The sequence below is a fragment of the Ranitomeya variabilis genome, chromosome 2, assembly GCF_051348905.1.
Source record: "Ranitomeya variabilis isolate aRanVar5 chromosome 2, aRanVar5.hap1, whole genome shotgun sequence".
Classification (NCBI taxonomy): domain Eukaryota; kingdom Metazoa; phylum Chordata; class Amphibia; order Anura; family Dendrobatidae; genus Ranitomeya; species Ranitomeya variabilis.
Window position 1 is genome coordinate 909412010 of NC_135233.1, and position 23119 is coordinate 909435128.

General features: G+C 42.7%; 1 protein-coding gene and 2 long non-coding RNA genes across 6 annotated transcripts in view; 2 read left to right on the forward strand and 1 right to left on the reverse strand.

The window, feature by feature from the left end:
• LOC143810012 (uncharacterized) overlaps positions 1 to 3862 on the reverse strand; it is a 50203-nt gene extending 46341 nt beyond the window's left edge. The window contains exon 1 of the long non-coding RNA XR_013222595.1: positions 3787 to 3862. This is a non-coding gene — a long non-coding RNA (uncharacterized LOC143810012). The remainder of the gene's footprint in view (positions 1 to 3786) is intronic.
• The window catches only part of SLC7A14 (solute carrier family 7 member 14), a 196186-nt gene that overhangs the window by 78136 nt on the left and 94931 nt on the right, over positions 1 to 23119 (forward strand). The gene's annotated exons all lie outside the window — the stretch shown is intronic.
• On the forward strand, positions 3903 to 8837 carry LOC143810011 (uncharacterized). Of its 4 annotated transcripts, none has more exons than XR_013222593.1 (3): positions 3903 to 4324; positions 8393 to 8470; positions 8542 to 8837. It is a non-coding gene; the product is annotated as an uncharacterized LOC143810011 (long non-coding RNA). The 4 variants fall into 4 exon arrangements; XR_013222594.1 differs by having other exon boundaries at positions 8393 to 8453; positions 8542 to 8835; XR_013222591.1 differs by having other exon boundaries at positions 3903 to 4287; positions 8542 to 8832.

Genomic DNA, 23119 nt, shown 5'->3' on the forward strand with positions numbered 1-23119 from the left:
CCTCACTGATCTGACCCGTAAGAACCAACCCCGCGAGGTAAGCTGGACCCCAGAGTGTGAGGTAGCCTTCCGCCAGCTAAGGGACGCCCTCACCAATACCCCTGTATTGGCCGTACCCGATCCAACTAAAAGTTTTCTTGTTCACACAGACGCTTCTATGTTTGGATTGGGGGCAGTACTGAGCCAAGTCAGGCCAGACGGCCAAGAACACCCGGTAGCTTACCTGAGTCGGAAACTACTGCCCCGTGAAATAAGCTATGCGGCCATCGAGAAGGAGTGCCTGGCGGTAGTATGGGCACTCAAAAAGTTTCAACCCTATTTGTATGGACGACAATTTTCCCTCCTAACGGACCATAATCCCCTAGTCTGGCTTAATCGGGTCTCCGGAGACAACGCCAGATTACTACGGTGGAGTTTAGCCCTACAACCTCTGGACTTCACCATCCACTACAGAGCTGAAAAAACAAAACGGTAACGCCGATGGACTAAGTCGACAAACGGAACTTGTACCAACCCCATAAACTTCGGTCATCCCCAAACCGATCCGTTAAGGATCAGACTGTGTATGCCGATTGCGTCGCTGAAAAGGGGAGCCATGTTACGGAACCCCCAGCACCCAGAATATGTTGTGCAGTCATATGTATGTATAATAGGTTCCATGTTCTCCTTCTGACCTCCCCCTCCTTTGTAATTCCCACAATAAATATCGGCAGGCTCCGGCCACCTGCGGCTATTATAATGTATGTCTGGACTGCCGCTTTTCAATTGGCCTGCCCTCTATATCTGTGTGATATATATTCTGTGTCCTGTGAGTAAAGTGTTGTCACACTGGAAATACGTGGAGAAGCAGTGATCTTTTATATGCGCCCATGTAATCAAGGAATTCCAGCCAGCGTCCTTCATTCATACTCCAGCCAAAGCAGAGTGGACCTCCTGAACCACGGGGTGGTGCTGAAAGAGGTACTCCAGCACGGTAGACCCCGTTACAGCTAACTAGTAGCAAAAATGCACACAGGTATGGCTTGCATAAGACACTATTCACACAGATAAATGTGATGTGTTCTTTTCTTATCTAAGTGGTGAAAAAAATTTCCAAACTTTACTAAAAAAAAAATTGCACAATTTTCTGATACCCATAGCGTCTCCATTTTTCGTGATCTCGGGTTGGGTGAGGGCTTATTTTTTGCCCGCTGAGCTGATGTTTTTAATACCTTTTTGGTGCCGATATGATCTTTTGGTTGCCCGTTATTGCATTTTAATGCAATGTTGTGGCGACAAAAAAACGTAATTTTGGCGTTTTGACTTTTTTCTCGCTTCACCGTTTAGCGATCAGGTTAATCCTTTTTTTTATTGATAGATCGGGCAATTCTGAAAGCGCCGAACCCAAATATGTGTATGTTTGATTTTATTTTTATTGTTTTATTTTGAATGGGACGAAAGGGGGGTGATTTGAACTTTTATATATTTTTATATTTTTAAACACTTTTTTTTACTTTTGCCATGCTTCAATAGTCTCCATAGGAGACTAGAAGCTGGCACAACTCGATTGTCTCTGCTACATAGAGGCAATCGTCAGATCGCTTCTATGTAGTAGAATTGCTGAGTTGCTATGAGCGCCGGCCACTGGGTGGCGCTCATAGCAGTCCGGCACTGACAACCATAGAGGTCTCAAGGAGACCTCTGGTTGTTGTACCGATGAACCGATGACCCCGATGGCGTGACAAGCGTCCACGGTGGGCATATTTCCATGCCCGACGGAAGTGCGATTTAAATGCCGATGTCAGAGTTTGACAGCGGCATTTAACTAGTTAATAGCCGCGGGTGGATCGAGCATCTACCCGCGGCTATTACAGGCACATGTCAGCTGTTCAAAACAGCTGACATATTCCGGAAAAGATGTGGGCTCACCTCCGGAGCCCAGATCAAAGCAGGGGATACCGACATCAGCGTACTTTTACGCCCGATGTCGGTAACGGGTTAAACTACCAACCGCTGTAGTTGCTGGGCGCCCTGCAGCGGCCTCCAATTTGCAAAGCCCACAACAGGGAAAACACGATTTGTGTTTATGCAGTCCAATGCTAGAGGCTGATTTTGAAGGACAGAAAGTCAGGTGTTTGGTGGTTACCAGGTCTCAATGCACCATTATGCACCTAGAGATCTTTGAGTGTTTTTTTGGTCATATGATGGAACCCGAAAATGGGAACGTTGTTTGTCTTACAGCAGCATACAATGGCCAGCTGCTTGTGAAGGGAATCGTGTGGATGAGAGTGAAGCTATGTGGTCGAAACAACGGCACAAATGGCGTTGTTCTGGTGGATCATCCCCCAAGGAGGGGAATGGACGCGACCTTGGGAATGAACATACTATGGGATCTGGATAACCGTTTGTTCGCTAAGGAAGGTCAGAGGTACTGGCAACGCACGACAACCCATTAGCCAGCCCAGAAAGTACTACAGCAGGTGGTGAGAAGTTGCAGCTTTCAGAAGAGTGCCTCATCCGGTCATCCCGTGGGTTTGGTCAGCGTACCCTCTCTTTTTCTAGTGGTGATCGCTCAAAAGAGAGAACAACTGCTGATGTTACCTGTGGGAGTTTATCGGCGGCTGAATGAACTGGAGGTGCTGATTGAGCCGGTATACAAGAAAGAGTACCAAACAAGTATACAACCTAAACAATTCCTCCACAATAAATACACTTGATCCTCTTCAAGGCCAATAACTAACAACCAATAGAGCAAATGAAGTAGCAACACGATTAAAATTATAAAAAATAGTATCTCTAATTACTAATATATACCTAAACAAGTTAATAAATTTCACAAGAACACTATAACATGTAATAAATAGCAAGGGGTATAATTCCCCAATAATCATGGACAATCATAACACAAAGACAGAGCATATAGAGATCTATGACTTATACAGCCTGCTAACGACATATATCATGATGATATACATATCCATGCTGGTTATTTATAAAATTAAGTAACATGCAATGCCAGCAGATATATCCACAACTATCTGGCATTCATTGCCCTAAAGGGCTATGGGAAAATTATATAGCCAAAATGGCTCGAAAAGTTGTCATGCTAAATATAGTAAAATACATCAATTACCTATGGCCATATTTCTAACAGGGTGACAGTCTGTGGCTACACCTCGACATGCTGGCATTGCATGTTTACTTAATTTTATAAATAACCAGCATGGATATGTATATCATCATGATATATGTCGTTAGCAGGCTGTATAAGTCATAGATCTCTATATGCTCTGTCTTTGTGTTATGATTGTCCATAATTATTGGGGAATTGTACCCCTTGCTATTTATTACATGTTATAGTGTTCTTGTGAAATTTATTAACTTGTTTGGGTATATATTAGTAATTAAAGATACTACTTTTTATCATTTTGATCGTGTTGCTATTTCATTTGCTCTATTGGTTGTTAAAGTACCAGACAAGACCTTTAGTGGCCCGTGCGCTAAAAACTGATAGATGGTTGTGTGCCCCTTCCGTTGCATTAACATGTTGGATAGCTCACTATTCCCAGGGGTATTCTGCTGGCTGAAATCTATGTGCCTGACGGAAAGATACTCTGAAGAACAGGATTCAACATCCAGCCCAATTGAAATTCAGCCTGGACTTATGCTGTTGAAGTTGCCAGGAAAGAAAACTCGAGTGCTGAGTGGAACAGCCAAATCATAATGGATTGGATGGGGTGGATCGAAAAGACTCTAACCCCTGTTCACCAGAGGCTAGAGCGTAATTCCCACTTCACACCAGTTTACCTGTGTAAACATAAAAGATGTTATTGGTGTTTTAGCAGCAGTTTGCAGATTCATATGACTGTCACCTGTATGTCAGTTGGCACACAGGGAGATAACCAGTTTGAGCTGCCCCCAGCGACAGCTGGAAAACTGAAGGATGACTGAGAGTTGCAGGCGGCCATCTTGGAGTGCAGTTAGAGAGAGACAGATGTGATGGGAGCACAGAAGAGTAAAGAAGAACGGGTGTGTGCAGTGTGCTAGGAGCTGGTCAGATTATCGAGGAAAGGTGCAACTGTTCTGGTTACTCCTGTCAGAGAAGAAGAATCACGTCAGGGAGACGACTACGGTTGGATACAGAGTTAGATTCCACCCAAGGCATCAGCTGTGATATGAATGTCCTTCTGCTAGGCTGTCAGCAAAAATTGCTCTCCAGGTTACAAGCCAAGGATCCAATCCACGGTCTCCCAGCTGAATGGCCGTTCGGATGATTAGACAGCCACTTCTGTGTTCAGTTGACGGCCAGTAAGTCCTGAGCTCAGGCCCCAACACAGGGATCCCGGTGGGTGCATGCATGCAGACTTTAGAGAGAGTTTGGCGCCAAACCTCAATTCTCAGAGGCATTGTTTGCTAAGAGGGCTGTGTGAACCTTAGCTAGATACTCCCCCCAGTGGGTGACCTTGTGTATAGATAGCATAAACGAATTGTAATTTTAGAGAATTGTTAAGTTTGTGAATCTCTGCGCCGCACCGCTGCAGGGGCCGCCTCTTGCACTCAGCTAATTACACCCCTGCTCTGGGTAATTCCCGCTTACCACATTAGGCAAAACCACAGGTAAGAAAAATTATAGTGTACCCAATAGAACATACTGGGCCTATCGGTTGTGCAGTACAGGGGTCCTAGCTGATCTGGTCTAGGTGTGTGTGATAGTTAACTGTGTTTCTTTCTTGCTATTTCCAAGGTAACACAGTTCTCGTCAGTAAAAATTAGTTCCTTAACATATTGCCTGGTCGTGTTCTTTGTCCTCGGCCACTGTATTCTGGGAGAGACCACTCCGGTGCACAGTCTACAGTATCACTAGTTTACAAATTGTATCAATTTTCCCAGAGTTTCACTTAAAATAACGTAAATTAGGATGACTTTGAAATTGACCACTTCCACCCCATGTCTATTCAGAAATGATCCTTTGGATAGTTTCCTGAAGGCTACGTAATAACCACGCAGAGCCAAAATGCTTTTGGCAGTGTGCTACATTCTGGTGGATACATAAGTCTTTGCTTTACTGTTAAATTTAGTAAATGCATTAGTTTGGTATCTTACATACACTTTCATCCAGACAAGCTACCTGTGGGCATTATGCCAACAATCACAACGTAGTGAGACAGTCCAGACAGAATATTTTTTCTTAAAATAAATCAATAACCCATTTTCTTCCTCCAGATAAATGTGTTCGTTCGTTAAAGCAAGCCAGGTTATAAATCTATTTTGCCATTACAGTTTCATTTAGCTGCTTGTTGTAATTCCGCTTTCATTTTTCACACAGGTCCGCAGTTGACTTTAAACATTTGAATTGCTATAAACCTTAAATATATGACTGTTCCCTGCAAAAGTGAATCTTTTTTCATTCAAAGCTCAGAGGGAATGAAATAACTCTCTTGAGATACATTATATAGCAGTTCAATTAACTATGGTGATTTTCAAGATGACTGGGAATCCAGCTGGAAAGAAATGTGGACATAATTCAGTATTATAATTGTAGTGGCTTGATGGCACTAGATGCCTTTACCTAGCTAGAAACCAAAATATACTTTCACCTGAGCTAGCTTATATCTCATGGGTACATGTTCCACAAATCACAGCTTTAGTTTATGTACAGGTGCTTCTCACAAAATTAGAATATCAAAAAGTTAATTTATTTCAGTTCTTCAATTCAAAAAGTGAAACTCATGTATTATTTAGAGTCATTACAAACAGAGTGCTCTATTTTGAGTGTTTATTTCTGTTAATGTTGATGATTATGGCTTACAGACAATGAAAACCAAAAAGTCATTATCTCAGTAAATTAGAATAATTAACAAAAATCACCTGCAAAAGCTCCGTACGCATTTAAAAAGGTCCCTTAGTCTGTTTCAGTAGCTCCACAATCATGGGGAAGATTGCTGACTTGACAGATGTCCAGAAGGCAGTCATTGACAAACTCCACAAGGAGAGTAAGGCTATGTGCACACGTCAGGTTTTCTGGCAGAAATTTTCCTGACAAAAACCGGACATTTCTGCCAGAAATCCGCATGCGTTTTTACCGCGATTTTTATGCGTTTTTTTGCGTTGTTTTTTTTTCCCAATGCATAGAATAGCAGGAAAAACGCGAAAAAAACGCAAAATTAATGAACATGCTGCTTTTTTTACCGCGATGCGTTTTTTTCGCGGAAAAAAACGCACCATGTGCACAAAACATGCAGAATGCATTCTAAATGATAGGATGCATAATGTATGCATTTTTAATGAGTTTTTATAGCGTTTTTATCGTGAAAAAACGCGAAAAAAATGCGAAAAAACCTGAACGTGTGCACATACCCTAAGGGTACCGTCTCACATAACGATTTACCAACGATCATGACCAGCGATACGACCTGGCCGTGATCGTTGGAAAGTCGTTGTGTGGTCGCTGGGGAGCTGTCACACAGACCGCTCTCCAGCGACCAACGATGCCGAGGTCCCGGGTAACCAGGGTAAACATCGGGTTACTAAGCGCAGGGTCGCGCTTAGTAACCCGATGTTTACCCTGGTTACCAGCGTAAAAGTAAAAAAAACAAACCGTACATACTCACATTCCGGTGTCCGCCAGGTCCCTCGCAGTCTGCTTCCCGCTCTGACTGAGTGCCGCCGTAAAGTGAAAGCAGATCACAGCGGCGACGTCACCGCTGTGATCTGCTCTCACTTTCCGGCCGGCAGTCAGTCAGAGCGGGAAGCAGACGGCAAGGGACCTGAAGGACACCGGAATGTGAGTATGTACGGTTTTTTTTTTTTTACTTTTACGCTGGTAACCACGGTAAACATCGGGTTACTAAGCGCGGCCCTGCGCTTAGTAACCCGATGTTTACCCTGGCTACAAGCGAACGCATCGCTGGATCGCTGTCACACACAACGATCCAGCGATGACAGCGGGAGATCCAGCGACGAAAGAAAGTTCCAAACGATCTGCTACGACGTACGATTCTCAGCAGGATCCCTGATCGCTGCTGCGTGTCAGACACAGCGATATCGTATGGATATCGCTGGAACGTCACGGATCATACCGTCGTAGCGACAAAAGTGCCACTGTGAGACGGTACCCTAAGTCACAAAAGGTCATTGCTAAAGAAGCTGGCTCTTCACAGAGTGCTGTATTCATGCATATTAATGGAAAATTGAGTGGAAGGAAAAAGTGTGGTAGAAAAGGTGCACAAACAACCAGGATATCCGCAGCCTTGAAAGGATTGCTAAGTAAAGGCCATTCAAAAATGTTGGGGAGATTCACATAGAGTGGACTGTTGCTGGAGTCATTGCTTCAAGAGCCACCACACACAGACGTATCCATTACGTGGGCTTCAAGTGTCGCATTCCTTGTGTCAAGCCACTCATGACCAATAGACAACGCCAGAAGCGTCTTAAATGGGCAAAGGAGAAAAAGAACTGGACTGTTGCTCAGTGGTCCAAGGTGTTTTCAAATGAAAGTAAATTTCTCAATTCATTTGGAAATCAAGGTCCCAGAGTCTGGAGGAAGAGTGGAGAGGCACACAATCCAAGCTGCTTGAGGTCTAGTGTGAAGTTTCCACGATCAGTGATGGATTGGGGAGCCATGTCATCTGCTGGTGTGGGTCCACTGTGTTTTATTAAGACCAAAGTCAACACAGCCGTCTACCAGGAAATTTTAGAGCACTTCATGTTTCCCTATGCCTGCAAGCTTTTTGGAGATGGAAATTTCATTCTCCAGCAGGACTTGGCACCTGTTCACACTGCCCAAAGAACCAATGTCTTGTTTAAAAAGAGCAGTATCACTGTGCTTGATTGGCCAGCAAACTTGCCTGACCTTAACCCCATAGAGAATCTATGGGGTATTGTCAAGAGGAAGATGAGAACCACCAGACCCAACAATGCAGACAAGCTGAAGGGTGCTCTCGCCTCCATGGCACGCTGCATTGATTCAGTAATTGATGCAAAAGGAGCCCCAATCAAATATTGAGTGCATTTACTCTACATACATTTCAGTAAGCTAACAATTCGAATTTTAAAATAATTTTTCAAGCTAGTGTTATAAAGTATTTTAATATACTGAGATAATTACTTTTGGGTTTTCATTGGCTGTAAGCCATAATCATCAATATTAGCAGAAATAAATACTTGAAATAGATCACTCTGTTTGTAATGACTCTATATAATATATGAGCTTCACTTTTTGTATTGAAGAACTGAAATAAATTCACTTTTTGATGATATTCTAATTTTGTGAGAAGCACCTGTACATAAATTATAGAAAACCATTGATCACACACAATCTAATACTAATACAAATTTACTAAAACCAAACCCATATGAGCCGAGAGAAATAAAATCATTCTTTTTCTTTCTTTCAATGTTCTTTTTATTAAAGAAATTGCACAGTACAGGAAAGGAAAAAGAATATAAATAACAGAGACCATTAAGACAATAAGGTACATTCAAGAATGTGGTGAGTGGAGTCACATAAGAAGATTAATTTATGCAAATCTACAAGGCCTAACCTTAACTTTTTATCAACAGGCCAACTCCAGTGAATCAAAAAGGGGTAAATAGTGACTCGAGTATAAACATTAGATTAAGAGTACCAATAATATGGGGTTACAGAAAAGAGGAAGATAAAAGAGAAAGAGGGGAAGGAGAGGAAGAGATGAAGAGGGGGATGATCCAGAAGAGAGTGCTAACCCAGAACGAGCCATCCTATGAATGTTGTTTATTGGAAATATGTATTGTCTGAAATAAAATCATTCTATTCTACGTATCAAGAGTTGCAATTCAGGGGTCCACTATTACAAAGAAAATGAACATGTATTTTTACAAAAATAAAGCCCTTTGTGAATTGTTTTGGAGAGACATAATAGCCAAGCAATAATTTGGCGACAAAACACCTTGAATTTATGGCAGCAATCAGTCTTTTTTGATGGGAGTCTGTCAACATGAGAACATAGCATAAGCAGGAATTAAAACATAACTTTTAATGTATAACCAAATAAAGGAATATTGTTGTGAATTCCGTTCTTGGGCTCCATCCTGTGGTTGCTAATGGTATTTTTGGGAGTTCTGCTCTTGGGCTCCCTCTGGTGGTTTCAAGTGGAACTTAGCAGCTGCGTTCACTAATCGGTTTCCTGGCCTTGTTATTTAACTGGGCTTTTGGCTGTAGTGGATGCCAGCTGTCAATGTATTTCCTGTGGATTCTGTCCTTTCCTGGAAGTTCTCTGTTGGCCAGTCCATTTTCAGCTTAAGATAAGTCTGCTAGTTTTTGGGTGTTTCCCTGCTTATGACCTTCTGTTCAGTTCAATTTATGTCTCTTTTGTCCAGCTTGTCATTATGAAATATTCCGGCTAGTTGAAGCTCTGGGGTCGCAGATTTGCCCCTCCACACCGTGAGTCGGTGTGGTGGTTATTTTTGTAAACTCTGTGTGGACTTTTAGTTTTTATACTGACAGCACAGTAGCCTTTTCTATCTCTGTCTATTTAGATAGTTCTGGCCTCCTTTGCTAAAAATCTAGTTTCATTTCTGAGTTTGTCATTTCCCTCTCCACTCACCGTCAATATTTGTGGGGGGCTATCTTCCTTTGGAGGTTTCTCTGAGGCGAGATAGTTTTCCGTTTCCATCTTCAGGGGTAGCTAGTTCTTAGGCTGTGCAGAGGCGTCTAGGCAGAGTTAGGTACGCTCCACGGCTATTTCTAGTGTTGGTGTTAGGAGTAGGGATTGCGGTCAGTAAAGTTACCACCTCCTCAGAGCTAGTACTACTTTTGTAATGGCATTTGTGGATTCTGGCGCTGCCCTGAACTTAATGGACCTAGAATTTGCCAAGCGCTGTGGTTTTTCCTTGGGGCCTTTACAGAGTCCTATTCCCTTGAGGGGGATTGATGCTACGCCATTGGCCAAGAATAAACCTCAGTACTGGACACAGTTAGTCATGAACATGGCTCCAGCACATCAGGAAAATATTCGCTTTTTGGTGTTGCATAATTTGCATGATGTGGTTGTGCTGGGGTTTCCATGGTTACAGGTACATAATCCAGTGCTGGATTGGAGGTCTATGTCCGTGACTAGTTGGGGTTGTCAGGGGATACATAGTGACATTCCTCTGATGTCAATTTCCTTGTCCCCTTCTTCTGAAGTTCCTGAGTTTTTGTCAGATTTTCAGGATATATTTGAGGAGCCTAAATCCAGTCCTCTGCCTCCTCATAGGGACTGTGATTGCGCTATTAATTTGATTCCTGGCTGTAAGTTCCCTAAGGGTCGACTTTTCAATCTGTCTGTGCCAGAGCATGCCGCTATGCGGACTTATATAAAGGAGTCCTTGGAGAAGGGACATATTCGCCCGTCTTCGTCACCGTTGGGAGCGGGGTTCTTTTTTGTTGCCAAGAAGGATGGCTCCTTGAGGCCCTGTATAGATTACCGCCTTCCCAATAAGATCACGGTCAAATTCCAGTACCCTTTGCCTTTGCTCTCTGATTTGTTTGCTCGGATTAAAGGGGCTAGCTGGTTTACCAAGATTGACCTTCGAGGGGTGTATAATCTGGTCCGCATCAAACAGGGTGATGAATGGAAAACAGCATTTAATACGCCCGAAGGCCATTTTGAATATCTTGTGATGCCTTTCGGGCTCTCTAATGCTCCATCTGTGTTTCAGTCCTTTATGCATGATATTTTCCGGGAGTATTTGGATAAATTTATGATTGTATATTTGGATGATATTTTGTTTTTTTCCGATGATTGGGAGACTCATCTGAAGCAGGTCAGGATGGTATTTCAGATTCTTCGTGCTAATACACTGTTTGTGAAGGGGTCTAAGTGCCTTTTTGGAGTTCAGAAGGTTTCTTTTCTGGGGTTCATTTTTTCTCCCTCAGCTATTGAAATGGACCCTGTTAAGGTCCAGGCTATTTATGATTGGACTCAGCCCACATCTGTGAAGAGCCTTCAGAAATTTTTGGGCTTTGCTAATTTTTATCGCCGCTTCATTGCTTATTTTTCTACTGTGGTTAAGCCTCTGACCGATTTGACCAAGAAACGTGCAGATGTGGTGAATTGGTCCTCTGCGGCTGTGTAGGCCTTTCAGGAGCTTAAGCGTCGTTTTACTTCTGCCCCTGTGTTGCGTCAGCCAGATGTTTCTCTCCCTTTTCAGGTGGAGGTTGCCACTTCTGAGATTGGGGCAGGAGCTGTTCTGTCTCAGAGAAGTTCTGATGGCTCTGTGTTGAAGCCGTGTGCTTTCTTCTCCAGAAAGTTTTCGCCTGCTGAGCGTAATTATGATGTCGGCAATCGGGAGTTGTTGGCTATGAAGTGGGCATTCGAGGAGTGGCGACATTAGCTTGAGGGAGCCAAGCATCGTGTTGTGGTCTTGACCGACCATAAGAATCTGATTTACCTTGAGTCGGCCAAGCGCTTGAATCCTAGACATGTTCGGTGGTCTTTGTTTTTCTCCCGTTTTGATTTTGTGGTCTCGTATCTTCCGGGATCTAAGAATGTGAAGGCTGATGCCTTGTCTAGGAGTTTTTTGCCTGATTCTCCTGGAGTCCGTGAGCCGGCTGGTATTCTCAAGGAGGGGGTGATTCTTTCTGCTATCTCCCCTGATTTGCGGCGGGTGCTTCAGGAGTTTCAGGCTGATAGACCCGACCGCTGTCCTGTGGGGAAATTGTTTGTTCCTGATAGATGGACTAGTAAGGTGATTTCTGAGATCCATTGTTCGGTGTTGGCCGGTCATCCTGGGATCTTTGGAACCAGAGATTTGGTTGCCAGGTCCTTTTGGTGGCCTTCTTTGTCACGGGATGTGCGTTCCTTCGTGCAGTCCTGTGGGATTTGTGCCCGGGCTAAGCCCTGCTGTTCTCGTGCTAGTGGGTTGCTTTTGCCCTTGCCTATCCCTGAGAGGCCCTGGACGCATATTTCCATGGATTTTATTTCTGATCTTCCTGTGTCTCAGAAGATGTCTGTCATCTGGGTGGTTTGTGACCGGTTTTCTAAAATGGTCCATTTGGTACCTTTGCCTAAGTTGCCTTCCTCCTCTGATTTGGTTCCTTTGTTTTTCCAGCATGTGGTTCGTTTGCATGGTATTCCGGAGAATATTGTGTCTGACAGAGGTACCCAGTTTGTTTCTAGGTTTTGGCGGTCCTTTTGTGGTAGAATGGGCATTAATTTGTCTTTTTCTTCGGCGTTTCACCCTCAGACAAATGTAGTCTTAGGCAAACTGAAGACCGCGCACACGGTGTGAATTTTTAGGTGATTTATTGAAGCCTACGCGTTTCAAGAGCTTTCCTGCTCTCTTCTTCATATCTATCTATCTATCTATGCCCTGAAGAAGAGAGCAGGAAAGCTCTTGAAACGCGTAGGCTTCAATAAATTACCTAAAAATTCACACCGTGTGCGCGGTCTTCAGTTTGCCTAAGACTACTACTCTCAACATCCTTGTTGGATTTCTGTGGAGACCTGCTGCTGCGGTTAAGCATACATGGGAGTTGTGACCTAGGTTCACAACTCAAATAGGTGAGTACATTCCCTGCAAAGGGTTGTATGTTTTTCCTCAACAGTGTGACACATTGGGGGCGCCTTGTGTTTTTTTCATTTACCCTCAGACAAATGGACAGACGGAGCGAACCAATCAGACCTTGGAAACCTACTTGAAATGCTTTGTGTCTGCTGATCAGGATGATTGGGTTACCTTCTTGCCGTTGGCCAAGTTTGCCCTTAATAATCGGGCTAGTTCGGCTACTTTGGTTTCGCCTTTTTTTTGCAATTTCGGTTTTCATCCTCGTTTTTCTTCAGGGCAGGTTGAGCCTTCGGACTGTCCTGGGGTAGATTCTGTGGTGGACAGGTTGCAGCGGATTTGGACTCATGTGGTGGACAATTTAACATTGTCTCAGGAAAAGGCTCAACGTTTTGCTAACCGCCGTCGGTGCGTTGGTCCCCGGCTTCGGGTTGGGGATTTGGTCTGGTTGTCTTCTCGTCATGTTCCTATGAAGGTCTCTTCCCCTAAGTTCAAACCTCGTTTTATTGGTCCTTATAGGATTTCGGAAATTATCAATCCGGTGTCTTTTCGTTTGGCCCTTCCAGCTTCGTTTTCCATTCATAATGTGTTCCATAGATCTTTGTTGCGAAGATATGTGGTGCCCATGGTTCCCTCCGTTGACCCTCCTGCTCCGGTGTTGGTTGAGGGGGAGCTGGAATATGTGGTGGAGAAGATTTTGGATTCTCGTCTTTCAAGGCGAAAACTTCAGTATCTGGTCAAGTGGAAGGGTTATGGCTAGGAGGATAACACTTGGGTTTTTGCCTCTGATGTCCATGCTGCTGATTTGGTACGTGCTTTTCATTTGGCTCGTCCCGAGCGGCCGGGGGGCTCTGGTGAGGGTTCGGTGACCCCTCCTCAAGGGGGGGGGGTACTGTTGTGAATTCCGTTCTTGGGCTCCATCCTGTGGTTGCTAATGGTATTTTTGGGAGTTCTGCTGTTGGGCTCCCTCAGGTGGTTTCAAGTGGAACTTAGCAGCTGCGTTCACTAATCGGTTTCCTGGCCTTGTTATTTAACTGGGCTTTTGGCTGTAGTGGATGACAGCTGTCAATGTATTTCCTGTGGATTCAGTCCTTTCCTGGAAGTTCTCTGTTGGCCAGTCCATTTTCAGCTTAAGATAAGTCTGCTAGTTTTTGGGTGTTTCCCTGCTTATGACCTTCTGTTCAGTTCAATTTATGTCTCTTTTGTCCAGCTTGTCATTATGAAATATTCCGGCTAGTTGGAAGCTCTGGGGTCGCAGATTTGCCCCTCCACACCGTGAGTCGGTGTGGTGGTTATTTTTGTAAACTCTGCGTGGACTTTTTGTTTTTATACTGACCGCACAGTAGCCTTTTCTATCTCTGTCTATTTAGATAGTTCTGGCCTCCTTTGCTAAAAATCTAGTTTCATTTCTGAGTTTGTCATTTCCCTCTCCACTCACCGTCAATATTTGTGGGGGGCTATCTTCCTTTGGGGGTTTCTCTGAGGCGAGATAGTTTTCCGTTTCCATCTTCAGGGGTAGCTAGTTCTTAGGCTGTGCAGAGGCGTCTAGGCAGAGTTAGGTACGCTCCACGGCTATTTCTAGTGTTGGTGTTAGGAGTAGGGATTGCGGTCAGTAAAGTTACCACCTCCTCAGAGCTAGTACTACTTTTGTTTTACCCACCAGGTCATTTCAGTGCTGCTCCGTATTCACTAGGTCATATCAGTGATTACTGTCTGTGGAGCTGCTACCTCCTCTAAGCGAGTCCATGATTGGTTTTACCCACCAGGTCATCTCAATACCGCTCCGTACCCATCAGGTCATAACAGAATATATTAAATAAACTGTCACCCAAAAAAAAAAGAGTGTATCAATAAAAAAGTACTACTGGGTATACCCTGTCAGGGGATGTGCCATACAAAATTTAGTACTTATTAAGGATTTTTGTGCAGATGCTGGCAGTGGTCCAGTGTCCTATCACTCAACCCAAGGTACCTGATTAAATGGAGATAATGCCTATATAGGAAGCATTTATCAAATGCCAATACAGATAAACAGATAACCTTGGTTGCATTAGTATTAGCAGTTATCACAAAATAAAGGGAGGGGTAAGATCAATTGGAAAAGATATGTACATAAATGTAATATTGGAACAATCTCACCAGTTGCTGAGGATAGGTAAGGTGGAGCCCCAATTCGCTTAGGTGGAGAAATCCTTCAAGCCACATCATCAGGAGACAATTCCCTGTCAGTCCCTGGGGACTTACCCCTCCCTTTATTTTGTGATAACTGCTAATACTAATGCAACCAAGGTTATCTGTTTATCTGTATTGGCATTTGATAAATGCTTCCTCTATAGGCATTATCTCCATTTAATCAGGTACCTTGGGTTGAGTGATAGGACACTGGACCACTGCCAGCGTCTGCACAAAAATCCTTAATAAGTACTAAATTTTGTATGGCACATCCCCTGACAGGGTATACCCAGTAGTACTTTTTTATTGATACACTCTTTTTTGGGGGGGTGACAGTTTATTTAATATATTCCTTTATTTGGTTATACATTAAAAGTTATGTTTTAATTCCTGCTTATGCTATGTTCTCAAGATTTTGGTAGGATCATGTGATACATTTAAACTATTATATATTGCTGTTTTCGAGTCTGTCAACATGGCACATCTACGATGGGCAGTGTTTGCCCACTCTTTCTTGCAGATTGCTAGGGAATCTCCTGTATACATAACTCTACAAGTCTTTCACATATTTCCGAAACTTTGACATTCTTCTGGCAAAGCCATTTCTTTGTTGATTTAGAGTCATGCTTAGGGTCATTGTCCTTCTGAAATTGACTGGAACTGTTCCCAATTCCTTCCACCTTGACTAAAGTTGACTCCACCTTGCTTCACTATGTGAATAGTGGTTCTTTTTATAATGTGCAGTGTTTGCTTACCACCAAACATACCTTTTGGAATTGCCACTAAAAAATTCGTCCTTGGTCTCTTCAGCACATAACATGTTTTCTCACATGTTTTCCCCCCTGCTTTTGGAAGATGTTATGTAGATTTTGACTTGGATGTTTTCCTTTGTTAGAAATGCTTCTGTCATGCCACTCCACCCTACAGGCCAAACATATGAAGACTACAGTAGAATGTTGCAACATGCTGTAGAAAACTAGTAATTGCCAGAAAATCATGCAGCTGCTTTAAGGTTGGCAGTCTTATAGACCAATTTTCTTCCTTTCCTTTTGGCAATTTTTGAGGACATCCAGTTCTAGGTAATGTCACAATTCTACCAAATTTAAACCATTTCTTGATGACCATCTTCACAGTTTTCCATGGTATGTTTAATGGCTTGGAAATTGTTTTGCACACTTATCCTTATTAATATCGATCCCTTTGCTGTGTTGTAAGGCTACTTTCACACTAGCGTTAACTGCAATACGTCGCAAATGCGTCGCTTTGCCGAAAATACGCATCCAGCAAAAGTTCTTGCTGGATACGTTTTTTCGTCATAGACTAACATTAGCGACGCATTTGCGACGCATTGCCAAACGTCGCGTCCGTTTTGCGACGCTTGGGCGTGTGGTAGCGGACCGTCGGGAGAAAAAAACGTGACATGTAACGTTTTTTGCTCCCGACGGTCCGCTTTTTCCGACCGCGCATGCGCGGCCGGAACTCCGCCCCCACCTCCCCGCACTTCCCCGCACCTCACAATGGGGCAGCGGATGCGTGGGAAAAATGCATCCGCTGCCCCCGTTGTGCGGCGGAGACCACGCTAGCGTCGGGAACCTCGGCCCGACGCACAGCGACGGGTTGTTCCCGACGCTAGTGTGAAAGTAGCCTTAGCTGTTTACGAACCATTGCTTTTGCTGTAATATGCAACTAAGAAAATGTCAGGAAAATCATACTAGAACAACTGAACTTTATATGGGGTTAAAGGGTGACAGCAGCATAGTGACTACTAATTAACATCATTAAATATTATTGGCTAATTCTGATCATAACCACACCCCCAGTTACAGGAAGGGGGTCAAAATTTATTCCACCATATTGTTAGTTTTGTTATTTTTATTTTTCCCCTCAAAATCTTTTCAATTTGTTTCTCAATGGATTTTTAGAAATGTGTTATTTTAAAGGTGGAAAAAACCCTGTTCTCGTGATCAGATGGGGTTCTAGTAGTTTAACTCCACCATTAAGGTAGTGATAACTTACAATAGTGAATATAACCCTTTAATTCCTTATACATTATTTGGTTTATATACATAGTATATACTTCTCCTAAATTTATTACAGATAAAGATCCCTGTAATTGTATAGTAATAAAATTCCATCCATCAACATTTTATACACAGATCTGAAACCCATGTTTAGTAGTTTCTTATGGGTAATATAAAAACAATGGTCTGGAGCATTCCTTGACTGCTAGATAAAGTGAGTATTGATTTAAAAATAAAAACAGGTAATGGAAGATCCAGCTCCAGAAATTAGATAATAGCATAAAATTACATTTTATTTTTTCTTCAATAAAATTACGTATTCAATCAATCAAAAAATATATAAAAAAGAACATGGATACACATGGCCTTGGGTTTCCCTGTGTTTTAATATTTTTTTATTCACCACAGTACTATATTGAATATGAAATAAAGTGCAATTTTATCCTATTATCATCTAACTTCTGGAGCTGGATCTTCTATTACCTGCACCAGACTTGCTGAATATCACATGACCTCCGGATTCAATGGAACAATTAGCTGATCTTTTTTTTTCTGCATTGATTTAAAAATGTTGAAGCTTTGTGTTTCTGAGATATCACCCATCCATTTCAACTTTTACCCATGTAGGTTCTTCTCCATTACATACTTCTTGGTTCAGCATAAAACCCAGAAATTCACAATATATGTGCAGTGCGATAATACAGTAATTATTGGGTCATAATGATATTAACATATTTTGACAGATTGAAAAACTGAATAATCTGTACTTTAATGCCTTAACCCCTGGGGCATTTTCCATTTTTGTGTTTTTGTTTTTTCTTCCCCTTCTTCCCAGAGCCATGACTTTATTTTTCCATCAATATGGCCATGTGAGGGCATGTTTTTTTGCAGGACAAGTTGTACTTTTGAACGACACCGTTGGTTTTATCATATCGTGTACTGGAAAACGGGAAGAAAAATCCAAGTGCGGTGAAATTGAAAAAAAAGGGCAATTCCAGAGTTGGTTTTTTTACCATGTTCACTAAATGCTAAAAATGACCTGCCATTATGATTCTCCATTTCATTACGAGTACATAGACACCAAACATGTCTAGGTTTTTTTTATTTAAGTGGTGAAAAAAAATCCAAACTTTGGTATATAAAAAATAATAATAAAAACAAAAGACACCATTTTCCAAGACCTATAGAGTCTCCATTTTTCGTGATTTGGGGCTGGGTGGTGGCTTATTTTTTGTGCGCCAAGCTGACGTTTTTATTTATTGATACCATTTTGCTGTAGATATGATCTTTTGATCGCCCGTTATTACATTTTATTGCAATGTAGCGGCAACGAAAAAACTTAATTCTGGAGTTTTGACATTTTCACTCATTACACCATTTAGCAATCAGGTTATTTTTTTTTTATATTGATAGATCAGGTGATTTTGAATTTCGGAGATGTATATTGGATATTTTTTATTGTTTTATTTTGAATGGGGCAAAAGGGGGGTGATTTGAACTTTTATATTTTTTATTTTTATTTTTTTAAATTTAAAAATTATTTTTACTTTTTGCATGCCTCAATAGTCTCCATGAGAGACTAGAAGCTGCACTTGCCCAATCAGCTTTGCTACATACAGGCGATGATCAAATCACTTTCTATGAGTGCTGACCACCAGGCGGCATTCATAGCAATCCGCCTATGACAACCATAGAGTTCTGCTGGAGACCATTGGTTGTCACGCCAACCCATCGGTGACCCGCGATCATGTGAAGGGGTTACCGATGGGTGGGATTTTTGGCACGCTTGCTAGACGCTCAAGTTAAATGCCGCTGTCAGAGATTGACAGCGGCATTTAATGGGTTAACATCTGCGGGTAGATCACAATTACATAAGAACAGCGTGTACGTGTACCGGGAAAGATGTCAGCGCCGGAGCCCACATCAAAGGGAGGAATTTGGACGTGGGCATACTATTACGCCCAACATCTGAAAGGGGTTAAGTTGGGGGTGCCAACAATTTTGTTTGGACCATTTTGGGGGTTTTGTGTGAAATTATGTCCACTTTGCCTTTTTTTCTGTTTTTCTGTGGTGTTTCAATGCACACAAAGGAAATAAACATGCGTGTGTAACAAAATGTGTGTAAACTGACATAGTGTGAAAATTTGGTTTCTTATGGTAATTTTTTTTATTTATGTATTTTTAATTTCCCAAGAATGCATTGCGGCAATGACCGGAGATGACGTAGCTGTCTCGCAAGACCGCTACATCATCACGTGTTATTGCCGCAATGCATTCTTGGGACCGGAGCGTCGCGAGGAGCATCGGTAAAGGCCTGGGTTGGATCCGGGGGCCACCGGAAGGTGAGTATATAACTATTTTTTATTTTAATTCTTTTTTTTAACAGGAATATGGTGCCTACATTGCTATATACTATGTGGGCTGTGTTATATACTACGTCTCTGTGCTATATACTATGTTGGCTGTGCTATATACTACGTGGCTGTGCAATATACTATGTGGGCACTGTTATATACCATGTGGGCTGTGCTATATACTACGGGGCTGTGTTATATACTACGTCTCTGTGCTGTATACTACGTGGGTTGTGCTATATACTATGTGGGCTGTGCTATATACTACATGGCTGTGCTATATACTACGTGGCTGTGCAATATACTATGTGGCTGTTCTATATACTATGTGGCTGGGCAATATACTACGTGGCTGAGCAATATACTACGTGGCTGGGCTATATACTAAGTGGCTGTGTTATATACTACGTGGCCTGTGTTATATTCTGCGTGGGCTGTGCTATATACTACTATACATATTCTAGAAAACCCGATGCGTTAGAATCCGGCCACCATCTAGTGTGTGTGTATATATATATATATATATATATATATATATATATATATACAGTATATATTATAGTCTAGAGATGTTTATATGGTATGGCGCTGTGTATATAGTGTAGAATTCACACTATATATATATACTGCCACATCTCTACACTATATAATATTTACACCACTCTATATTCCTTAACACGGTATATAATATGCAGCTGTGTATATAATAGAATGTAGTATATCGTATATACTCGTGTATAAGCCGAGTTTTTCAGCATATTTTTTTTGTGCTGAAAACGCCCCCCTTGGCTTATACACGAGTCATTGTCTCAGAAAGATGGAGGGGGAGCAGCGGGTCACAGAGGCACGAGCCGGTGGCTGAGGCTAAAGCCTGTGCCACTGCTAAAGAGAAATGAATATTCACTGTGCTGGCAGTGAATGTTCATTTCTCTTATAGCGTTCACAGCCGCCAGCTTCTAGCACACATCCTACTTATCTTCCTTGCGCGCCTTCGCTGCATCTCGTTCCTGCGCCAGCAGCTCTTCAGGCCGAGCGATCATGTGTCCTCCGCTCATTAAGGTAATGAGTATTCACCCCTCTTCACTCCCATAGGCGTGGAGTAAATATTCATTACCTTAATGAGCGGGGGACACGTGATCACCCGTCCACAGGAGCTGCTGGCAACGGAACGAGATGCTGCGAGAGCATGCAGTGAAGGTAAGTAGGATGTTTTTGTTTTGTTTTTTATAGGAACCATGCATACAAGAATAGGGATAAGGAGCCATGCATACAAGGACGGGGATAAGGAGCCATGCATACAAGGACTGTGATAAGGAGCCATGCATACAAGGACGGGGATAAGGAGCCATGCATACAAAGATGGGGATAAGGAGCCATGCATACAAGCACGGGGATAAGGAGCCATGCACACAAGGGCGGGGATAAGGAGCCATGCATACAAGGACAGGAATAAGGAGCCATGCCTACAAGAATAGGAATAAGGCCATGCATACAAGGACAGAGATAAGGAGCCATGCAGACAAGGACGGGGATAAGGAGCCATGCATACAAGCACGGGGATAAGAAGCCCATGCATACAAGGACGGGGATAAGGAGCCAAGCAGACAAGGACGGGGATAAGGAGCCATGCAGACCAGGACGGGGATAAGGAGCCATGCATACAAGGATGTGGATATGGAGCCATGCATACAAGGATGGGGCTAAGGAGCCATGCAGACAAGGATGGGGATAAGGAGCCATGCAGACAAGGATGGGGATAAGGAGCTATGCATACATGGATAGGGATAAGGAGCCATGGATACATGGATAGGGATAAGGAGCCATGGAGACAGGGACGAGGGAGCCTGGTTAATTGTTAGAAAAGTAGCGTACTCCTTATTGGCCTGTGTGGCAATGTTTCGGATCCATAACTGAACATTTATCTGATATGGAAGTGAAATGTTGCCACATGGGCTAATAAAGAGTATAAAAAAAATTGGTTCCATTTTCTTCCCACTTGCTGTCCGTGTACAGTCGTTTTTTTTTTTCTCAGCAGATGTTGCAGTCCGATACACGGCGAGTAAGACCATTGAGGAGATGAAGAAATAAATTTCTCCGTCTCCTCCACATCTGTGCTGCGAGAGCATTGGAGCACTGACACTTGGCTCACGCTCGCAGCAGAGCAAGAACCGGGTATCATTGGCATATCACATCCGATTCCATATTCTAGTGTGATTCCACCCTAATGAGTACCTGTATTAAGCCCACGTTCACACAGTCAGTATTTGTTCAGTATTTTAATCAGTATTTGTAAGCTAAAACCAGGAGTGGGACAATCCAGAGGAAAAGTATAATAGAAACATATGCTCCACTTCTGTATTTATCACCCACTCCTGGTTTTGGCTTACAAATACTGAGGTGAAATACTGACCAAATACTGAAAGTGTGAACGTGGCCAAAGTTTTCTGTATGTATACACTGCACAGTACCACTCCTCCTGTCCTGTATATATACACTGCACAGCACCACTCCTCCTGTCCTGTATATATACACTGCACAGCACCACTCATCCTGTCCTGTATATATACACTGCACAGCACCACTCATCCTGTCCTGTATATATACACTGCACAGTACCACTCCTCCTGTCCTGTATATATACACTGCACAGCACCACTCCTCCTGTCCTGTATATATACACTGCACAGCACCACTCATCCTGTCCTGTATATATACACTGCACAGTACCACTCCTCCTGTCCTGTATATATACACTGCACAGTACCACTCCTCCTGTCCTGTATATATACACTGCACAGTACCACTCCTTCTGTCCTGTATATATACACTGCACAGCACCACTCCTCCTGTCCTGTATATATACACTGCACAGTACCACTCCTCCTGTCCTGTATATATACACTGCACAGTACCACTCATCCTGTCCTGTATATATACACTGCACAGTACCACTCCTCCTGTCCTGTATATATACACTGCACAGCACCACTCCTCCTGTCCTGTATATATACACTGCACAGCACCACTCATCCTGTCCTGTATATATACACTGCACAGTACCACTCCTCCTGTCCTGTATATATACACTGCACAGTACCACTCCTCCTGTCCTGTATATATACACTGCACAGTACCACTCCTTCTGTCCTGTATATATACACTGCACAGTACCACTTCTCCTGTCCTGTGTATATACACTGTACAGTACCACTCCTCCTGTCCTGTATATATACACTGTTCAGTACCACTTCTCCTGTCCTGTATATATACACTGCACAGTACCACTCCTTCTGTCCTGTATATATACACTGCACAGCACCACTCATCCTGTCCTGTATATATACACTGCACAGTACCACTCCTCCTGTCCTGTATATATACACTGCACAGTACCACTCCTCCCGTCCTGTATATATACACTGCACAGCACCACTCATCCTGTCCTGTATATACAGGTCCTTCTCAAAAAATTAGCATATAGTGTTAAATTTCATTATTTACCATAATGTAATGATTACAATTAAACTTTCATATATTATAGATTCATTATCCACCAACTGAAATTTGTCAGGTCTTTTATTGTTTTAATACTGATGATTTTGGCATACAACTCCTGATAACCCAAAAAACCTGTCTCAATAAATTAGCATATTTCACCCGGCCAATCAAATAAAAGTGTTTTTTAATAACAAACAAAAAAACCATCAAATAATAATGTTCAGTTATGCACTCAATACTTGGTCGGGAATCCTTTGGCAGAAATGACTGCTTCAATGCGGCGTGGCATGGAGGCAATCAGCCTGTGACACTGCTGAGATGTTATGGAGGCCCAGGATGCTTCAATAGCGGCCTTAAGCTCATCCAGAGTGTTGGGTCTTGCGTCTCTCAACTTTCTCTTCACAATATCCCACAGATTCTCTATGGGGTTCAGGTCAGGAGAGTTGGCAGGCCAATTGAGCACAGTAATACCATGGTCAGTAAACCATTTACCAGTGGTTTTGGCACTGTGAGCAGGTGCCAGGTCGTGCTGAAAAATGAAATCTTCATCTCCATAAAGCATTTCAGCCG